This window comes from Macaca thibetana, chromosome 14 (assembly GCF_024542745.1).
Source record: "Macaca thibetana thibetana isolate TM-01 chromosome 14, ASM2454274v1, whole genome shotgun sequence".
NCBI lineage: Eukaryota > Metazoa > Chordata > Mammalia > Primates > Cercopithecidae > Macaca > Macaca thibetana.
In genome coordinates this window covers 13,619,422-13,641,761 of record NC_065591.1, presented here as the reverse complement: position 1 = coordinate 13,641,761, position 22,340 = coordinate 13,619,422, and the positions used below count along the sequence as shown (strand labels likewise).

Below are 22,340 nucleotides of genomic sequence, written 5' to 3'. Positions count from 1 at the left end.
TGCTTCATCAATCATATTCTAATCCTACACAACCATTTTTTAACTCTGTATTTCTCCCATCTCCTCAAGCCAAGCCATCATCCTATTTTTATCAGGACTTACAGCCTCTGAATGTTCCCCAGTGTGCATTTGTGACCTTGGATGTTAAACCCACCCCTGACTTTGTAGCCAAATGATCAAATGCAAAAACAACTGTGTCACCCTCCCCTTTAAAGTCCTTTCTTTGCATTTCACCACCTTTAGTATAAAGATAAAAATTTAATGTTATTGATAACAAAAACTCTGCTACTTCAACCCATATCTATTATCATAGCCTTATCTTGAATTTATCCTTTTTATTTTTTAAAGCCCCAAGTATATTTTACTTATTTAAGTTGTTCTAAGGAAATTTCACTCATATATTGAGACATTTGCATATATTGAGCCCATTTGCAGGAATATTCCACCCCCCCTGCTATGACCACCTTACAAGAACAGCAACAAACCCACTACAGCATCTAATCCGCTCACACACTAACAGTTTTGCGTAGCTCTTGTCTTCTTTCAGACACCATTTCCCCACATTGCCCATTTCCCGCATGTGTATTACTCAACCTCTGGTGGTAGCTAAGGGTTTAAGAAATTTGTTACTTTCCTTTTACACCACATAAACCAAAGTTATTTTGAAAGAAATTAAAGATAATTCTTCTTAGTCCATCTAAATGTGTACCACCTTCTTCTTCTTCTCCTTCTCCTTTCTTCTTCTTTTTGAGACAGTCTCGCTCTATTGCCCAGGCTGGAGCTCAATGGCATGATCTCGGCTCACTGAAAGCTCCACCTCCTGGGTTCACACCATTCTCCTGCCTCAGCCTCCCAAGTAGCTGGGACTACAGGCACCTGCCACCATGCCCAGCTAATTTTTTTTTTTTTTTTTTTTTTTTTGTATTTTTAGTAGAGATGGGGTTTCACTGTATTCAGGATGGTCTTGATCTTCTGACCTAGTGATCCACCCACCTCAACCTCCCAAAGCGCTGGGATTACAGGTGTGAGCCACCGCGCCCAGCCTCTTCTTCTTTAAGGTAAGGGAAACTCTGCCTCAATATCTCAGGCACACCTTCAGACTGAGAATTTAGGACATGTTGGGTCTGTCTTATCAAACACACCTGGTGGTTCTCTCTCTGTGTTTAGTGCCTCTCTGTTAAGATTGTAAGCTTCCCGAGGGCCGAGTCATTATATCACATTAAGGCTTATAACTGACTCTTATGCTTTTCCATAATTCTTTGGTAACATAGGTCAGGTTCTGGTCATTCAAGGCTGGTGCTCTGTCTTTGTAAGACATTCTTGACATAAATTTATATAACTGCCTCCTATCTTTACACCACAGAAATCCATGTGTTAATTATCTAGGGTAGATAAGGTTCCCAAGGAAAGAAACACGTATTTACAAGGCTCCACTTCTCTACAATCAAAATATATATTTTTTTAACTGCAGAGAATATTGGATGCATATGAGGGAGGGACATTTCTTTTGGGTTGGAGAAGAATCTAAACCTTGGTTTTGTCACATCACCTATATGCATCAGGCTCTTGACAACTACAATGTCTTCCCCACACCCCGCCCCCCGCCCATAAAGAGGGGAGGGAACCTAGACCACCTTTCCCTCTTTGATTGGCCCCAGTCTCTTTGTGGATCAGCAGCACCACCAGTCTCTTGTTTCCTCATTTTTATGTCACCATCCCCCCCGCCCCACCCCACCCCCTGCCACAATCACAAGGAGAGAGCATGAGGAGAGTGGTACACATGGTCACCCCCTTTTTCTTGGCAAAGTTATCAAATAGACTAGAAACCCAAAATGAGGCCTGAATCTGGATAGTTTTTAGGAGGATGATGGGGATGCAGAAGTGGTGGCATGGGAAGTGGAAAGGCCTGGACTAGGAACCAAGAATTCTGGGTTTTTTGCTCTCAGCCCTTTTATTAACTTGTGTGATTCTGGGTACATTATTCCCCTTTTCTGAGTTTCATTTACTTCATCTGGGGAAGGATTACAATGACCACGACTCTTACAAGCTTCTTTCTTATCCTAAGAATGCTAAAAGTCTACAAAGCATTTTTCATTAGATTTTATCATGAGCAGCTTCCGTTTACTGCCTGGGTGCCCATGAATAGTGCCAAAGACCACTGGAGAACGAGGGCAGGCCACAGCCCATCTAAATATGCAAGACCCTGCCTGTGCCCTACTCCATGTACACCAAATTCTGCACATGGTAGATCTTTTCCTAAATCTCGAATTATAAAAATAACCAGTCAGAGACAAAGCATAAAGACCATGGAAGAAGGACATTAACAGCAGATGAGGTAATCAATCAAAAGTTTAAAATATTGCTTACAGTGTTTTGGAATCCTGAGAACTTAAGGGACAAAAGTAACTTAAAAAAATCTCATCCAGCTCCAGTGTCAGCCTTGAGGAGGCTTTTCTAACTCCCATCAACTGTAGCAAAGACTGTTCCTCATCCCCTCACCAAATGCACATTTAAAGGTACACGCAACCCACCCCAACCCTGACTACCAGCTTGTGTCATGGGAAGTGGCCTCATTTTTTTTCTCATTCCACTCCCAGAAATCCTAAACCCGGGAAGTGAACCAAACCATCAGCCCGAAAGCCTAGGAAGGCAAGTCCCTGGGCCTACCTTTCTTCGGGCCTGCAGTGTCTGCGGTAGGTCTGATGCGTGCAGGGCTCTGGGCAAGTTCCTCGAAGTTCTCTTTGGTCCAGACCCAGTCAGCTTCCCCCACTCCACACCTCACTCAGTTTAAATCTGCATTCCTCTTCTAGTAGATGTTTGGAACCTGAAAGGATGTGTTGAGAATTTCTGAGACCCACAACTAGTTCCTGTTTTGTATCGGAAGCATTAACTGATTTTGTGTTCCCAATATGGGTGTGGAAGTCTATTTTGAAATGTGTTGAAAAAGCAGTGGCTGCCTGATACAGTCTTTCCTATGAAAGTAATAGTGCTAATTACTGTGGGTATCAGTGGTGGAGGATTTTCTGTGTGCCAGACTCTGCTCAAAGATTGTCATATACACAAGCTAAGTAAATGGTAATTTATAAATGCCCCCTTTCACAATTTCACACATTTCCATAGTATTCTTGTCTTCCCAGAGAACTACTATTACTATTGTATTAGGTTGGTGAAAAAGTAATTGTGTCTCAATATACACAACTTAAATATCTTATTTTCATGATATTTCACCTTTGGAGGTCCAACATGAATAGCCATAAAATGGGAACAAGTTTGTTGTACAGCAATAATTAATACAACATCTTTCTAAGTTAAAGAAGCCGCTGGTATCATAGAACAAGCTGGTCTTTGACTAAGACAAATCCAATGGCAATCATTTATTGCATGACCTTGTTAATCCCCTGAACCTGATTCATTTGTAAAATAAAATAATGCCTACTTTACATGGAGGAGGAAAACAAAGTGGCATGCAGTTTTCATTGATTCAGCATTTTCTTAGAGAAAAGCTACCATAAGCCATGTGCTTCAGATAAAATGGTGAAAAATCATCTTCGCTCAAGGATTTTGTAGACTACTTGACAATACAGACAAGTAAATAAGTCACCCATTACAATCAGTTACCTGCAAGGTAAAGTGGCAATGCTAATGAGTAAATAAATCATTACAACCGATTATAATCAGTGATCTGCAAGGTAAAATAGGGTATCCTAAGAGAGCTCATAGGAGGATCAAAGAACTCAACGTTGGGTAGGCAGAGGAGACTTCCTAGATAAGGAGACATCTAATTGGAGACCTGATGAATAAGCAAAAGACACACAAATGGAAGAAGGACGGAGCTAGATAATGTTGTTATTCCCATTTTCCCGAAGATGGAACTGAAACTCAGAGATATTCCTATAGCTGGTATAGATGAGACTGACATCCAGTTTTGCCTAATCCCAAAAACTTTGTTGTCTATAATCTGAAATTATTTTAATTCTCAGAATTAAAATGGGTTATATTTCAGAAATAGTGTCCTGGTTTTCATGTAAAGCAACAATAGGAATACATAATACTGAAATCAGGGAATTAGGGTCAAGAAAGAAGCAGTTCTCTAGGGAAGGGATGATGGTTACCTGAACTACCTGTGATGCTAGTGAAGTTGGAGAGAATGAATGGATTTGAAAGATGTTTAGGAGTGAGAAATGGCAGTACTTGTTGATATAATGGATATGTAAATCAGGAGAAAAAAACAGGAAAGGATGACACTGAGATTCTGGGTTAGGAAACTGAATGAGTGATGGAGCCATTCACTAAGGCAATAGACATGGACAACGACAGAACTGGAGGAACAAAGAATAAGACTTTGAGCATATTTAATTTGAATTGTGTGGGTCCTTCAAATGAGGTTGACGAAAGTTGGATAACTCGCAGGAGCTGGGGAATGAGAACATGGTTGTAGAGGTAAAGCCAATAGCTCTTCACCCAGAGGAATGAGCTCACCCGGGCTTGTGGGCGGAGGCAGAAAAGATCAAACCCTTTTTGCTAGAGTATAGAACAGTATTATCAGAAATAAGAGTTCCCAGAGGATGACAAAAAAGAGATTAAAGAAGATAACAGGCAAACTAGGAAAATGTGGCACTACGGAAGACAAAGGTACAGAGTTTCATGACTTTATAAGAGAGGTTGAAATTCTAGACTAAGAACAGATGTCAATCTTTCCTCCTCTTCCATATGGTGTGAAGTGAGATCTTATTAGTGTTATCATTAGCAGACAAGTGATTTGAGGACTTATGGTGATATAAAGAACAATAGGCTGGGCGCGGTGGTTCACACCTGTAATCCCAGCACTTTGGGAGGCTGAGGCAGGTGGATCACGAGGTCAGGAGATCGAGATCATCCTGGCTAACACGGTGAAACACTATCTCTACTAAAAATACAAAAAAATTAGCCAGGTGTGGTGGCGGGTGCCTGTAGTCCCAGCTACTCGGGAGGCTGAGGCAGGAGAATGGCGTGAACCCTCGAGGCGGAGCTTGCAGTGAGCTGAGATCATGCCACTGCACTCCAGCCCCGGCAACACAGCGAGACTCCGTCTCAGAAACAAACAAACAAAAAAATAGAACAATAAAAATGAAATTTGACAGAGAAAACAGAAATAGAATCACCCTACCTCTAAATAAGCATAAGACAAAACTAACTACTATACAAATAAAAGCAAATAAAAAAGAGCTCAAGTTCAGTGTCAAAACTATAAGCAGCAGAGAAGTAGGTCAGAGCCCAGAGCAGTTGTTAATTAATTTTAAAAATTATATTGGAAAAGCTGGGTCAGTTGATCTGCTTTCCCTCACACAGGCATCACATAACAAGGTAGTTTATCCCCAAAGCAAAACATGAGAACTGTTTTATGAGCAAAAACCAAACAAAAAAAACTGTTTCATGGTTCTGGTCTACACAAGTATATAGAATGTGAGTGCCAGCTCTGAGTAAAAAACAGGAAAGAGACGAGAATTAAGGTCTAAGCTTCCATTCACAGGGTATAAAAGAAAAGAAAAAAGCAGAGAACCTTATGGAATTGATTCCCTAATGAAAGTCTTGAGCTCATACTTTAGAGCTGGGATTCTGATGATGAAGACACAGAGGTCACCTTAGTCTGGAGAAGGAGGGGGCTTTCTCTCAACTATGTCACAACCAATCTATATGTATAACCTGTCTTTATGCCCCCTCTTCTCTCGCAGTCACCAGATGTAGGCTGTGGTAAGCAGGACCTACATTCCCTGGCATGATAAGAGAAATTGCCAAATGAAAGTGTAAATGAACACTGAATATTTAAGAAAACCAATACTGTAAAATAGAGAAACCAAATACAACAAACAAATGAACAAAAAATGATTTCTATTTTTTTGATTGAAGGTTCTATATACCCCTTTATTGCATTATTTCTCTCTCCAATTAATTTTAGTAGTTATAAAGTCTTTTTTTTTTTTAATTATACTTCAAGTTCTAGGGGACATGTGCACAATGTGCAGGTTTGTTACATATGTATACATGTGCCATGTTGGTGTGCTGCACCCATTAACTTGTCATTTACATTAGGTATTCCTCCTAATGCTATCCCTTCCCCCTCCTCCCCCCACAATAGGACCCGGTGTGTGATGTTCCCCTTCCTGTGTTCAAGTGATCTCATTGTTCAATTCCCACCTATGAGTGAGAACATGCGGTATTTTGTTTTCTGTTCTTGCGATAGTTTGCTGAGAATGATGGTTTCCAGCTGCATCCATGTCCCTACAAAGGACATTAACTCATCCTTTTTTATGGCTGCATAGTATTCCATGGTGTATATGTGCCACATTTTCTTAATCCAGTCTGTCACTGATGGACATTTGGGTTGATTCCAAGTCTTTGCTATTGTGAATAGTGCTGCAATAAGCATACGTGTGCATGTGTCTTTATAGCAGCATGACTTATAATCCTTTGGGTATATCCCCAGTATTGGGATGGCTGGGTCAAATGGTATTTCTAGTTCTAGATCCTTGAGGAATCGCCACACTGTTTTCCACAATGGTTGAACTAGTTTACAGTCCCACCAACAGTGTAAAGTTATAAAGTCTTTTATTGTGTGTTCTTGTAATCCTAAAAATTAAAGCATGTGCATTTGATGTATCAAATTCTAACAACATTTAGAACATTTATTTCCTCCAGGAAAGTCAATAGTGTGATGGTAGATTTAATCCCAAATATATACATAAATATGTCATATGTAATAAAATGCAAACATTTCAGACAAAATTTTAAAAGATCAAAACTGAACTAATTACCATTTAAAAGAAGCAAATGTTAATGCATACAAAAAGTGTAAAGTACAAGGATGAGAAATGATATATCGAGCAAACCCTAACCCAAAAAAACTGATCAAAGAAAATTGACCTCGGAGCAAAATATGTTACTGGTGAGCAAAGGGACTAATTTTTAATTATAAAAATAGTACAGAAAGATGTAATCAGTTTAAGTGTGTATGTATTTAATAACAGAACCTCTAAATACACATAGCAAAAATTGACAACCCACAGAATATTAGATAATATTTTAATACACATAATTAAGAAAGGATCTATATATCCAGAATATATAAAAAACCAGGGAACATTCAGAAGCCATAAGCAATAGTCCTGATAAAAATAGGATGATGGCTTGGCTTGAGGAGGTGGGAGAAATACAGAGTTAAAAAATGGTTGTGTAGGATTAGAATATGATTGATGGAGCCTAGAGGGTACGTAACAGGGTACAAACTACCAGACATTTAACACAGACAACTGAGCTAATTGTTGGGCCTTCTATCAAGAAAGGACACTTGCAGTCCCATAGCCCTCTTAGGGTTCCTGTGTCCTTTCGCTCTTGCCTCTCTTGATTAGGGACTGTTGTAGGGTTCTGAAATAATCTCCACATAATATTCCTCGTGCCACCTGCTTACACAGCATTTCCACTTCTGCCTGGACTTGGCCAGTAGCCATAGCCTACTGTTGTCCCAGAAAGTACTCAGACAAGCAGGACAGGCAATGCACCCACCACCCAGACTAGTAGCCGGGCAGGCAATGCTTGCTACAGCTTCCAGAGCAGTAGTCCCTCTTACATGTGAACTCATCCAGAAATTGCAGGCTTTAGGTGTGCCAGAAAACACCTGGCCTGTGGAGTGGACAACCTCACCCACCCACACCACTGGCAGCCATGCGGGCAACGCTTACTAGAGCCCTGGCCCAGCAGCTCCACTCTGTATGGAGTCAGCCAGAGGGCACAGCCTCCTGTGATCACAGAAAACACCCTGACAGCAGGGCAGGTAATGCAACCCAACCCTGCCACTGTTAGCCTGCTGGGCAATGTCTGCTAGAGTTCTGGCCTAGTGGGCCTACTTCTCTGTGAGCTGAGCCAGCAGGTGCAGCCTCCTGTTTCCCTGGGAAGCATCCAGATGCCAGAGAGGGCAACCCTACCCACTCCTACCACTGGTAGACAGGTGAGCCACATCTGCTGGAGCTTCCAGCTCAGCAGTCCGACTTCTTTCTGGCTGAAATCACCAAGAAGTGCAGACTTCTCTTGCCCCAGAAACACCCAGATGATAGGGTGGGCAACTCCAACAATCTTTGCCTTTGGTAACCAGACAGCCCAGCTTATAGCCCAGTGGTCCTGCTTCCACCTAAACTCCATAGGCAGGGACAACACTGTGTTACCCTGGAAAGCATTTAGACAGCAGATGAGCACTAAGCTGTAAGGATACTACTTGTCTGCCAACTGTGGCCCCTGCCTAAGGGAACTTTGTGGACCAGAATGCCCAACATAATAAATGTGAGCAGAGAGACAGTAATCAGGGAAGCCTCATCCAATACCCAGGAACCAACTAGAATCAAAGCCAGTCTATTGACTAAAATCAAAGCCAATCAACTAACCCCAACTTATACCACAATCAAACCCCCAAGAGCATCATGAGAGCACAAAGGTAAGATATGTTGGCTAAAATTTCCCTTGGGAAGAGGAGGCTTCATTGAAAATTAACATTCAAATTGTGCTTTCAAAGAAGAGCAGATGCTTGCAGCCATATGCATTCTAGGTAGGGGAATCAGTGTGCACAGAGGCTAGAGTCCTGAAACAGTTTGGCTTACTGGGGGAACCGCAGTAACTTTGTTATGATTCTATCACAGTGGGAGAAGTGACAGTTTCATTTGGGTGAGAGATAAGATCCTGGATGTGCAAAATGTGGAATTCACAGGACTTCAGATGCTTCCTGGTGACATTGGGCTTTGTCATGGAGGCAATGTGCAGCCACAGAAGGATTCAAGCAGCACAGTGACAAAATCCCATGTCTGTTCCAAAGGTTCGTATTGTAGTGGTGAATGTAAGGGTAAGGAAAGGCAAATAAAGGTCAGAAAATCCAAAATAATAGACAAGGGATGGAATATTAATATTAGGCAACAAAAGATCTAAGGAAAATTCTCAAGTATGACAAAGGAGGGTATTTACAATGATATGTTGTTTAGAATCTTATGATCAAATAACATATAATATTCTACTAATAAAAAAATGCCCAGGAGTGTGAGAAACCAAAAAAAAAAATAGTACTCATGAGAATTTTTAACATATATAAGTTTTGAGGAATGTAAGCCAAAAACGATGATTTGAATTACAAAATACTTGAATGAGTCAGCACTAAAGAAAGCATGCTTTTAAGAATCCTTGGTAAATAGGCAACAATTGTCCATATATTCATCCCAAATAAAACCTCACTAAATTAAAACAAAAAATCCAGCCCACATTAACTAAAAATAAAACTAGAGGTAAATAATACAAATATTTGTTACCAAAATAAGATTAATTTCAAGCCCAATGACTATTTATAGATTTTTAATTGTTAATAACCAGATTAAATGCCTAAAATGAATATATTTTGGTCATATTAAAACAAAAATATAAAGTATTCAGTAATTCACTCAATTGGAAACATGAAGAACTTTTATGGGGAAAGACACACATCTTTTATTTAGAAACATAAACAGAGACTTAACTGTATTGACTTATTTCTGGTTGTCAGTTATTCCAAACTTTTTTCAGATGTAATATAATATACTTTCAAATAACTCTCTTGTGGAAATTGACTTAATGTTCTTTATGTTCATATGGAATGAGTATGACTAGCCAAAAGTATTTTAATAAAAACTAATGTTGAAGTAAAGACAGTACTATCAGAAATTAAAATGGAGTGTACAATAACTAATACAAGTGATGCATTGTGTTGAAATAGACTGAATGACAGAAAATGAGAATAGAATGCCCACCTAGTAATCATAGAAAAAATACAAATGAATAAAGTGCCAGACCAGACAATTTAACTAAAGCAATAGAAATGGCCATGCATGTATGCATGAAAAAATGGATTTGAAAGCAATAATTTGTATAATGAAATAAACAAAAAGTGATGTGTCTTGAAACGGAAAAAAAAAAAAAAAAGTGGTTGGTGGAGAAAAGCTCTGAGAGTACTGTAAGAGGAACAGTTAAGATATGAAAGTCCCTGGAGAAGAGGAAGCTGGGAAAGGGCATGCAACATTGCACTTTTCAGCACAAAGGATCAGCACAAAGAGTTTGGAGTTCAAGTTCCCAGGGACATTAGTTCAGTAAGACTATGTGATAGCTGTTATGCAGTCTTTTAGGGGCTGGTGGTGAAACTCAAGCCGTGCCGTCTTCTGATTGTGTCTAGTCAGAATGTACAACAATTATGCCTATGAGGTAATTTCATGGCATGACATTGGTATATTTCCTTCAGGGCTAGAGAGACAGTCAAGTGAGGAAGACTGAAGCAGAAGGCTGAACATCTGAACATCAGAGTTATACATCTTGACATCCTTTGTCCTTACATTTTTTTTTTTTTTTGAGACAGAGTCTCGCACTCTCACCCAGGCTGGAGTGCAGTGGCACCATCTGGGCTCACTGCAAGCTCCGCCTCCCGGGTTCCTGCCATTCTCCTGCCTCAGCCTCCCGAGTAGCTGGGACTACAGGCGCCCGCCACCACGCCCGGCTAATTTTTTTGTATTTTTAGTAGAGACAGGGTTTCACCATGTTAGCCAGGATGGTCTCGATCTCCTGACCTTGTGATCCAACCGCCTCGGGTTCCCAAAGTGCTTACTTGTGTTTTAAAAACCAAGGCCCAGATAACTCCAACACTAGGTTTCTCCTATACCTGGCATTTGAAATCTTATATTATTAGTTCAGAAGAAGTACTGAAGAGGCCTCAGTTCACAGGCTCGGGACTGATCCTGAAACAAAGGTGATCAGATGACACCCAGGCCCAGCTGGTCTCTGCCAATGAATGACTCAGGGCTGACTCTAAATATGGAAAACCAGAGAATCAGTACTATAACTGCCTACCATGCCCTGAACAACCAGTTATATGTATTGTATCTGGTAGAAATCCTATGCAGGGGTTGTTCATGTCATCCTTTGTGGAGTCTCTTGGTTGGATCTTCAACCACTTAATATTTTCATCAAGAATTTAGTTGCTGATCCTATTTGCAAATGATCCAAAAACAAGAAGTATAATTTATAAAATGAGAGTGTCAAGATTGAAGATACAACCCAAAAGTCTGGAACATTAGTGTTGGAATACAGATCAAACTTAATCAGATAAAAATTAAAGTCCCAAGCTTATGTTTAAAAAAAAATCACCTGCACAAACCTGAGATGGGACTAGAACTTGCTTAACAAAAGTTAATGTGAGAAAGGCCTGGGCCTTTCTACTAGTTAGCTGAAAGGACGAATACAGAAGCAAAAGGCTCTCCAAGAAGTCTGCCTTTGCCTCTAGAGCAATGGATCTCAATCTTGTCTGAGCATTTGGATAACCTGGGTGACTTTAACACATACTAACACATGAGCCCCATTACCAGGTATTCTGATTTAATTAATATGGATTATGGATGGAGAGTCAACAGTTTTTGTAGCTCTTCAGCTGAGTCTACCGTATAGTCAACGTTACCAATTACTGCTATAAGCCTGTAGATAACAAACTTGAGTGTGTATCAAAATAATCTGGAGGGTTTGTTAAAACACAGATTGCACACCCAGAGTGTCTGATTCAATAGGTGTGGGGTAGGGTATTTGCATGTCAACCACAGTGTCAGGTGATACTGATGCTACTACTCTGGGAACCACATTTTAAGAGCTACTGCTCTAGATGAACCTGGAGTTCTCCAGATGCAACTAAAGGCTTGTTAATTCTACTGTTGGTGTTGAGCCAGGACGCGTAGAACCTGGCCCTGTGCCTATCTTCTCTTCTGAGTAGGATGTATTCCATAAGCTTTGGCCCTCTCTTTACATCTTCATACCTGTCTCTGGAGGGTAGGGCCAAGTTGGACTTGGGGATAGCAAACTGAGGCCTTTTATTGTAAGGACAGAGAGTAGGATGTGATGTCTTGATGCTGCCTCAGGTTACTAGAGGAGACAATGATCTCAGTTCAGAACCAAGCTTAAAGTTATAAATCTCTTGGGGACTACTTGTCCCAGGAATGCAAGCTGGGATTTACTTTTCAATCTTTCCCCAGTTTCTTCCCCAAAAGTAGCATATCTTCAAGAATAAATTAGGATGAATCAGCAATGGAAACCTCAAATCCCGGCATCAGGAAAATTCTCCCAGCACTCGTGGTATGGCCTGTTCACCATTGACCACAAAGACATGTAGGAGGTGGTACTCAATTTTAAGAAGTCCAGGAATACAAAGAGTTCTCTTAATACTTGCTCTGTAGTCCCAATTGTGGTCATCTCCTTCCCTTTTTCTGTTATCCTCCCTACCAAAATGTCTTCTCGCAAAACTCCTAGCACCGTCTTAGCTTTTTCCTATACCTTCAGAACCTTCACCCCAAGTTCTCTCATCTTCAGTATGCTTTGTGAATTCTGTTCTGTTGCTTTGTCTTTTTTTTTTTTTTTTTTTTTTTGAGATGGAGTCTTGCTCTGTCACCCAGGCTGGAGTGCAGTGGATGGATCTCAGCTCACTGCAAGCTTTTTTTTTTTTTTTTTTTAAATTATACTTTAAGTTCTGGGATACATGTGCAGAATGTGCAGGTTTGTTACATAGGTATACACATGCCATGGTAGTTTGCCACACCCATCAACCCGTCATCTACATTAGGCATTTCTGCTACTGCTATCCCTCTCCCAGACCCTCACCCCTCAACAGGCCCCGATGTATGATGTTCCCCTCCCTATGTCCACGTGTTCTCATTGTTCAATTCTCATTTATGAGTGAGAACATGCAGTGTTTGGTTTTCTGTTCCTGTGTTAGTTTGCTGAGAATGATGGTTTCCAGCTTCATCCATGTTGTTGCAAAGAACACGAACTCATCCTTTTTTATGACTGCATAGTATTCCATGGTGTATATGTGCCACATTTTCTTTATCCAGTCTATCACTGATAGGCATTTGAGTTGCTTCCAAATCTTTGCTGTTGTGAACAGTGCGGCAATAAATATATGTGTGCATATGTCTTTATAGTAGAATGATTTATAATCCTTCGGGTATATACTCAGCAACGGGATTGCTGGGTCCAGTGGTATTTCGGGGTCTAGGTCCTTGTTTTTTTTTGTTTGTTTGTTTTACTTCTTATACGTGACATTTTCCAGTCAGTTTCTTTTTGGTTGCTTTTCTGTACACTTAGAAATAATCAACATCTTTAAGGTTTTTTAACTAAAAACCTCCTTAGGGCACACATTAATCCTTACAATTCTGCAATTTAATTATTGCTAAGTCAATTTCATATGAGACAGAACAGTTTACATGATTCACATCCATGAAGTGTTTTAACATATGAAACAAAGAGGGGGGGTTTCAAATAAATGCCAGTGTTTTAAGTTTTTATTAATATATGTCTATGCTACTGGTAAGGTGCTCTCTGTGACACATTTCACTAGACCATCACAGCTCCTTTTGTGCCCTCTTTCTTCCTTTGGCATCTTCATTTCTAAGTGTATTCAATCCGCTATAGATACGTATGAAAGGAATATGCTTTCTCTTGAAGCCAGGAAACTTAGACTGTAATCCTGCATGCCCCACATACTGGCCCTATGACCAAGTTTCCTGAGGTTAGACAGTGTCCTGAATGGCCCTGGGTTACCTTCCTGTGAGTGTGTGACACACGGAATGAACTCAGCCCTACAAATACCACTTCCTTTTTTTGTACTAGAGCAATGTTAAAGTCGTTGAGACTCTCACTGAGAAGTTGCTGAAATAACACACACACACACACACACGCGCGCGCGCGCGCGCAGACACTTAGTTCTTACAATATAGAGATGCTTTGCTTAGACTGGGCTGTATCTGAGAGACCTGATTTACATCTTATAAAAATAGAACATCAGAGTTAGAAGAGACGTGGAAATCTTCCTACACTGAAATATGAGAAGACTGTGGCCCAGGGAAAGAAAGTGATTCACGTGAGTCATGAAGGTAATGAATATACAACCCAGATTTTCTGTTTTTCCTATTATCCCCTTCATTTTGACATTGACCTGTCATATTTAATTGAGCCACAAGAGGGAGAGAGTGGACAAGAAAATGTGCTTTGAATTCCTGCCTAATCTGGTGTCTTCTGGGAGGACTTTATGCAAAGCCAACTTCCAGCTCTGGTCTTGTGTACTAGCTCTGGGTTGGGTCCTATTTCTATCCCATATTCTCTGGGAATCTAGTGGATACCGTACGTCATCCCTCTGACCCTCAGCTTTTTCATCTGCTAAATGTAGATATTATTTAGATATTATTACTTATATCAAAAGGTGTTAGTGAGGATATCTGAGAATGAATATTGAAAACATCACAAGTTGATTTTCAAGATAATATTAAAGTGTTTTAATTTCCAAGGGTGCTTTTCGTACCATCCTAACTTTATACCACTTTTTTATCCACCCCCACCCCATTCTCTGCACTCTGGATGAACTAAAAACAGATTTTAGATTTTATCTAATTGTTATTTACTCTAGTCTCCTCTCCCTTCTCCTGTCTTTCTCCAGATTCTGTAAAATGTGAGCACATGCAGGATGGAGGAGGGAGTGGATACAGCTGGAGGGAGAGGCTGAGACTGCACATCTCACCTGGTCTCATATTCTGAAAAATCTGGGTTATAAATTACCATGCCCTCCTCTTTGCTTTTTGAAACATGGATCTTATTGCCGAAGGTGAGGGTTTGGGAAGGCTTCAGGATGAGTGGCCGGGTGGCACCACCTGTGCCTGGCTTCTTCCCATCTTGGTGGAGCAGCCGCCGGCCTCTCATACAGGAAATAACGTGAACCAGCCCGACCCTGAGAGCCTCCCACATGGCGTTGGACTTATAGATTGCACATTAAGGAAATATGTCCATGAGAGATTTGGGGATGACGCATATGGTTTCATGGATCTAGAAGTGACTCTGAAAGTAAATGAGCCAACCTAGTCATTTCTAGTGAAACTGACTGATGGAAATGAACCAAGCATTTATTTTCCAATGCCATAGAGTGGGTCAGTGAAAGCTGGGTGGAGAGAGGATTAAAAGAAGTGGAGTAAAGTTAGGACTTCTGAGCATTTCTCTAATACCCATTCCCATTATGGCTGGGCCAGTACCGTTTTTGGAGTGTTTGTTTTGTTTCTCTTTCCCTTTATTTCCTTTATTTAACACAGTATAGAAATTCTCTCACTACTCCTCAGATTTTTCCAGCCCTGCCTCCCCAGAGGAACCTTACTCACATCCCTTTTCATGCCAGTAACCACGTGGTGTTGCTCGAGCACCTCCTAGGGTTCTCACTCTTTACTCAAAATGGATAATAAAGAAATTTTCTCAAAAGCAATTTAGCTGAATAAAATTTAATCTAACAATATGTGTGAACTACTCTTCTGAAATCATCATGCTGAGATAGTGAGTGGAACCACGCATTTATTTTCTTGAACCTGATAATACAAATCCCTAGCAGTTATCTGGACCAACAAGTTGTAAGAGCAGAGCTCTTGAGGTGAGCACGTTCTGTGCTGCTGAGGAAACAGGAGGTCTGGAGACACATGGAGACTGGAACAGGGAGGAGAAGGCAATGTTGTCTGAGGTTTCTGGCGGGGGCGTGGATTGTAAAAGGACTTGAGGCTTATTAAGGAGGAAAGGCTTATTCTGAGTGAGATAGGAGGCACTGGAAGATTTTCAGCAAAGGGAAGACAGGATCTAACTTGCGTCTTAACAGGATCACTGTGGCCGCCTGTCTTGGTAAGAATGACTGAAGGGAGGCAAGGGAAGATGTGGGGAGAATAGTGAGGAGGCTCCGGCAGTAGTCCCAGAGAGAGGATGGTGGGTTGGGCTGTTAGGACACAGCGTTGCTGCTCACTAAAATCCTGGGAGGTGAGTGCCTACGCCTCTCTTTCTTTTACTCCCCACATTCAGTCACTTTGAAACCCTGAACAAACCAATAACAAGTTCTGAAACTGAATCACAACAAAAAGCCCACCAACCAAAAAAAGCTCAGGACCAGATGCATTCATAGCCCAATTCTACCAGATGTATAAGGAAGAGTTGACACCATTCTACTAAAACTATTCCAAAAATTCAGGAGGAAAAGATCTTCTCTAACTCATTCTATGAGGCCAGCATCATTCTGGTACCAAAATCTGGCAGACACACACACACACACACACACACATACACAAAAGAAAACTTCAGGCCACTATCCTTGATGAACAGAGATTCAAAAACACTCAAAAAAATACTAGCAAACCAAATCCAGCTGCACATCAAAAATCTAATCCACCATAATCAAGTAGGTTTTATTTCTTGGATGCAAGGTTGGTTTAACATAAGGTGAGTCAATAAATGTAATTCACCACATAAACAGCACTAAAAACGTGATCATCTCAATAGATGCAGACAGGGCTTTTGATAAAATTCTACAGGTCTTCATGTTAGAAAACCCTCAACAAACTAGGCATTAAAGGAATATACCTCAAAATAATAAAATAATAAGAGCCATCAATGACAAACCTACAGCCAACACCATATTGAATGGGCAAAAACTGGAAAGTTCTCCTTGTGGACTGAAACAAGACAAGGATGCCCACTCTCACCACTCCTTTTCATAGTACTGGAAGTTCTAAACAAAGCAATTGGGCAAGAGAAAGAACTAAAATGCATGCAAATAGGAAAAGAAGGAGTCAAACTATCTCTGATTGCAGATGATATGATTCTATACCTGGAAAACCCCATAGTCTTTGCCCAAAACCTCCTACATCTAACAGACAACTTCAGCAAAGTTTCAGGATACAAAATTAATGTATATAAATCAGTAGCATTTCTGTATACCAACAACGTCCAAGCTGAGAGCCAAATCATTCACAATAGGCAAAAAAAAAAAAAAAAAAAAAAAAAAAAAAAAAAAAAAAAAGAATAAAATATCTAGGAATATAGTTAATGAGAGAGGTGAAAGATCTCTACAATGAGGATTAGAAAACAATGTTCAAAGTAATCAGAGATGACACAGACAAATAAAAAAACATTCCATGCTCATGGATAGGAAGAATCAATATTAATAAAATAGCCATCGTGCTAAAAGCAATCTACAGATTCAATGTTATTCCTAGCAAACTACCAATGACATTCTTCACAGAATTAGAAAAAAACTACTTTATAATTCATATGGAACCAAAAAGAGCCTGAATAGCCATGGAAATCCTAAGCAAAAAGAAGAAAGCAAAAATCCTAAGCAAAAAGAGGCATCATGGTACCTGACTTCAAACTACACTACAAAGCTAAGGAGGCTGGTACCTACACTTGTAACCAAAACAGCACGGTAATGGTACAAAAACAGACACGTTGACCAATGGAACAGAATAAAGGGCCCAGAAAGAAAGTGACATGCCTACAACCATCTGATACTTGACAAAGTCAGCAAAAACAAGCAATGTGGAAAGGACCCCTATTTAATAAATGGTGATGGGATAACTGGCTAGCCATCTACAGAATATTGAAGCCATCATGTTGTCAGCTGGTTATTATGCAGACTTGAATTTTTGTTCTAAAATTTGGACAGGAAGGCCCAAACAGAGCTTCCCAGCTTAGCAGGAGTGGAAGCACAATAGGAATACATCAATTATAACTGATGAACTGCTGGATGCTCAATGTGGACTAACTTGGGAGCTGAAACTCCATAAGGCCCAGTCTTGGGGAGAGGTCAAACACTTGCATGGCTTTTACCTCAAAGTGTCCTACCAGGTACTTAGTGTAAAGAACAGAGAAGAATCTTCTTGTGCTTCTGGTTAGGGAAGGTAATATAACCATTTTTGAAAGACTCCAGGGCATTCTGTTATCTTTAACAAAAAAGTCTTCCCTCAAGGGAAACTATGTTTTTCTGATTCTGATTGATTCTGATTGATTTGGATAATATCAAAACCTAACCAGTCTTGGAAAAGGTCAGTACGTAACTCTACCTTCCTCTATCCTTTCACGTGGGGAAATTGATATTCAGCTACATCTCTCTCTAGTATCCTGCCTGACCTAAGTTCAAGTGGGGGCTAGGAAGCACTTGCAAAGTTGATAACTGAGGAGTACAAGTTGCTAAAGGCTGAGACCTAATTGTGATACTAGAGGATGTTTCCCCTCACTCTACACTACCATCAGTTGAATCAGGATCCTGTATGATAACAGGAGATTACAGCGAATGAACTGCTGAACTGTAAACCTCAGACCCTATTTAAGAAGTGGTGTTTAGGAAGACACAACAATAATAGGGGAGACCAAAACAAGGACATTAGAGGAAATTTCAGCCTTTGACACAAATAGCTACAGCAAACAATAAATGCAGCCTAACTTCTAGTGAGATAAACATAATACCTTACATAAAAGGCATATTTACAGCTATCAACAAAAAATTACAATGTAATTACAAGCAACAGAACAAGATTCAAATGTGGCAGAGGTTTTGGAATTATCCGATCAGAAATTTAAAAGAACGATGATTAATATTATAAGGACTCTAACAGGAAAAGTGTACAACATGCAAGAATAAATGAATTTGATAAGCAGAGAGAAGGAATTTCTAGGAAAGAATGAAAGGGTAATGCTAGAAATATAAAATACAGTAATAAAAGTTTTAAAAATGTTTTTGATAATTTCATCAATATACTAGGCGTGTCAGAGGAAAGAGTCAGTGGGCTTGAACACACGTCAATAAAAACTTCCCAAACTGAAGAGCAAAGGGAAAAAAAATGGAAAAAAAAAAAGAACAGAATATCCCCAAAGTTCAGGACAACTACAAAAGGCATAACATTACACATAATGGAAATACCAGAAAAAGAGACAAGAGAGAAAGGAAAAGAAGAAATATTTGAAGTTTAAATAATGACTGATATTCTTCCAAAATTAGTAACAAGCCAAATCACAGATGCAGGAAGTTCAGAGAATACCATGCATAGTAAATAATAAAACATCTATACATGGGTATATCAAATTCAAAAGCAGAAAATCAAAGACAAAGACAAAATGTTGCAAGAAGCAACAAAGGAGAAAAGGAAACTTAGCTAGAGAGGAACAAGGATAAGTATTACATTAGGCTTCTTTTCAGAAACTATGCAAGCAAGAAGGGGGTGAAATGAAATATTTAAAATTTTGGAGGATAAAGGCTCAGGCACCATTCACTCTTCCTTGTTGCAGTAGACACTGGTTGAGATGTTAGGTCTTTCAGCCCTGGAGTTCTGCCTATGTGTGCTGCTGTGTTGTAGCCAGGTCAACTCAAAGAGATTCAGGGACCGGGAGCGGTGGCTCATGCCTGTAATCCCAACACTTTGGGAGGTCAAGGCAGGTGGATCACGAAGTCAAGAGATCGAGACCACCCTGGCCAACATGGTGAAACCCCGTCTCTACTAAAAATACAAAAATTAGCTGGGCATGGTGGTGTGTGCCTGTAATCCTAGCTACTTGGGAGGCTGAGGCAGGAGAATTGCTTGAACCTGGGAGGCCAAGGTTGCAGTGAGCCAAGATCACACCACTGCACTCCAGCCTGGTGACAGAGCGAGACTCCATCCCCGCCCCCCCAAAAAAAATCCATAACTGATCAAAGGTACTCCAGGTCATGTAAGGGATAGGATTCAAACCCAGCTCTGTCTGATTCTAGAATCTTCACTCATGAGACAAATGCATATTTGCTTGTATGTGAGGTAGTTACATGCTAGACACACACTTTAAAAATGATAGATTAGGTGGTAGATGGATGGATGGATAGATAGATGATAGATAGATAGATAGATAGATAGATAGATAGATAGATAGATAGATAGACAGAAAGATAGAAGATATAGAGAGTTATAGGTTTATGAACTAGATAGCCAAGGAATGGAATATCAAGTATATGTGATTTTTGCTTGGCCAGCATATTTTCAAAGTTTTTCTGTAAACATACCCAGGCATTTTTCTTTGAGAAACACCCCTACACTATTGAAAGTGGGATATTAGAATACCTATACTTGTCCCTCCTCTTTCTCATACTAGAGTCATGTAGTTTTTTTTGGTCCAGTTGTTATTTTATATTTTACATTAAAATTACTTATTTTCTGAGTCTTAATTACTATCACTTATGTATTCACTTAGACTTAAATCCTTATTGCTTTATTTGCTCAAAACTATTTCAAGTCTTTGAAATTTTTCATTAGATCTTTATTTTATTTTGCTGGATTATATCCTTTAATCATTTAATCAATCAAAGAAGCTCCGAGGTAGCCTTCTGTGCCCTGTTATTTCTTAGAAAATCCTTATTTTTTCCTCACTTTCAAGCATAAATGTTCTGTTGGGACATCTCAGAGTTTTTAATATGTTAGTGTGCATGGGGGTCTACCAGAAGGCTACGTTTCTAGTGCCTCCTAAACTTAATGGTCCATGAGATCTTCTCACTCTGTTTTTGCTCCTCAAAGCATCTAAGAGAACTAGGGTTCAACTGAAACACTTTGGGAAATACCAATATAACCCACTTTGAAAACAGGAGATAATAGTAGATGTGACTTCTGGCATTTGGTTGGGCTTGGCCAGTGGCAGGAACTGGAGAGTAGAAGGAGAGCAAGGCCAGAGGATTTATATAGGCATGGGTGATTCACCTTCCTATGGTGATTCAAAATAAGTACATATCCTACACCCATTTTTAACGGGGTTGTTTGCTTTATTCTTGTTAATTTATTTAAATTTCTCACAGATTCTGGATATTATACTTTTGTCGGATGAATAGCTTGTATATATTTTCTCCCATTCTAGGTTGTCTGTTTACTCTGTTGATAGTTTCTTTTTGCTATAAAACAGCCCTTTTGTTTAAGGAGGGCCTATTTGTAAAGTTTTGTTTTTGTTGTAATTGCTCAAAAGAAGACATACATGCAGCCACCAAGCATATGAACAAATGCTAAACATCACCAATCATTAGAGAAATGCAAGTCCACAATGAGATACCATCTCACACCAGTCAGAGTGACTCTTACTAAAAAGTCAAAAAATAACATGCTGGTCAGGTTTGCAGAGAAAGTGGACCACTTATACACTGCTGATGGGAATGTAAATTAGTTCAGAGATGGTGAAAAGTGGTTTCAAAATTTTTCAAAACACTTAAAACAGAACTACCATTAGACCCAGCAATCCCAACACTAGCTATAAACCCTCCAAAATATAAATTGTTCTACCATAGAGATGCGTGTATGCATATGCTCATTGCAGAACTATTCACAATAGTAAATACATGGAATCAACCTAAATGCCCATCAACAGTGGGCTGGATAAAGAAAATGTGGTACATATACATCATGAAATGCCACATAACCATAAAAAAGAATGAGATCATATCCTTTGCAGCAACATGGATGAAGCTGGAAGCCATTATCCTAAGTGAACTAACACAGAAACGGAAAATAATATACCACTTGTTCTCACTTATAAGTGGGAGCTATACAATGGTTACACATGGACACAAAGGAAAAAGCAATAGACACTGGGGCCTACTTGAGGGTGAAGGGTGCAAAAAGTGTGAGGATAAAATACTACCTATTGTATATTATGCTTATTACCTGGGTAATAAAAAATGTGTGCATCAAACCTTCAGGACATGCAATTTACTCATATAACAAACCTGCATATGTACTTGCTGAACTGAAAATAAAAGTTGGAAAGAAAGATGAAACAATAAATAAACTCAGAGAAGTGAGTCCAGAATTTGTGATGCTTTTATTAAAGAGCATTTTCTGATTCTGGTAGATGTAGTGTGGTATCTAATTGTGGTTTTAATTTTCATTTTCTTGATTACTATTAAGGTTAAACAAAAGATGTTTTTAAATATCTTTTGGGCATTTGGATATTCTCTTTTGTGAAGTGTCTGGACAAGTCTCTTGAACAATTTTCTGTGGAGCTGTCTCTTTTACTTAATGCATACAAAGATTCTTTATATATTCCGGATATATGTCCTTTCTTAAATATATGTATTAAAAATACCACCTAATCCTCTGTGGGATGTGAATTTTTGCTTTATATGTTTAGGAGGTCTGATATTAGATACATACACACTTAAAATGATTATCTCTTCCTGAAAATTGAACTATTTTTATAAGTAAGAAATAATCTTTTTGTTCATCACTAACATTTTTTGCTCTAAGGTCAGATTTGATACGTTTTTTGGTTTAGGGTTTGCTTGATATATTGTTTCTCATCCTTTTATTTTACACTTTTTGTATGCATTAAAATATACCACTTTTAAATAGTAAGTATTTCACTTTTGAGTTTTTAAGATTTTGTCTGAAATATTTATACTTTATTACATATAATATATTTATTCACATAGTTAGGATTAAATCTACCATTACACTATTGGCTTTCCT

The 22,340-nt window shown here is 39.4% G+C and overlaps 2 protein-coding genes across 5 annotated transcripts in view; one reads left to right on the top strand and one right to left on the bottom strand.

Moving 5' to 3' along the window:
• Positions 1-2,877, bottom strand: part of LOC126935511 (membrane-spanning 4-domains subfamily A member 4A-like) — a 37,935-nt gene extending 35,058 nt beyond the window's left edge. For 2 of the 3 annotated variants that reach the window (XM_050757017.1, XM_050757016.1), the window contains exon 1: positions 2,668-2,877. The gene's annotated coding sequence lies outside the window, so the exon portion shown is untranslated. The remainder of the gene's footprint in view (positions 1-2,667) is intronic. The other variant, XM_050757018.1, reaches the window with a different exon arrangement.
• The window catches only part of LOC126935514 (membrane-spanning 4-domains subfamily A member 4A), a 53,253-nt gene that overhangs the window by 215 nt on the left and 30,698 nt on the right, over positions 1-22,340 (top strand). The window contains exon 1 of one of the 2 annotated variants that reach the window (XM_050757025.1): positions 13,808-13,946. The exons of the other annotated variant lie outside the window; for it this stretch is intronic. The gene's annotated coding sequence lies outside the window, so the exon portion shown is untranslated. Of the gene's footprint in view, positions 1-13,807; positions 13,947-22,340 lie in introns of those variants that run through there. 2 annotated transcript variants of the gene reach the window in all.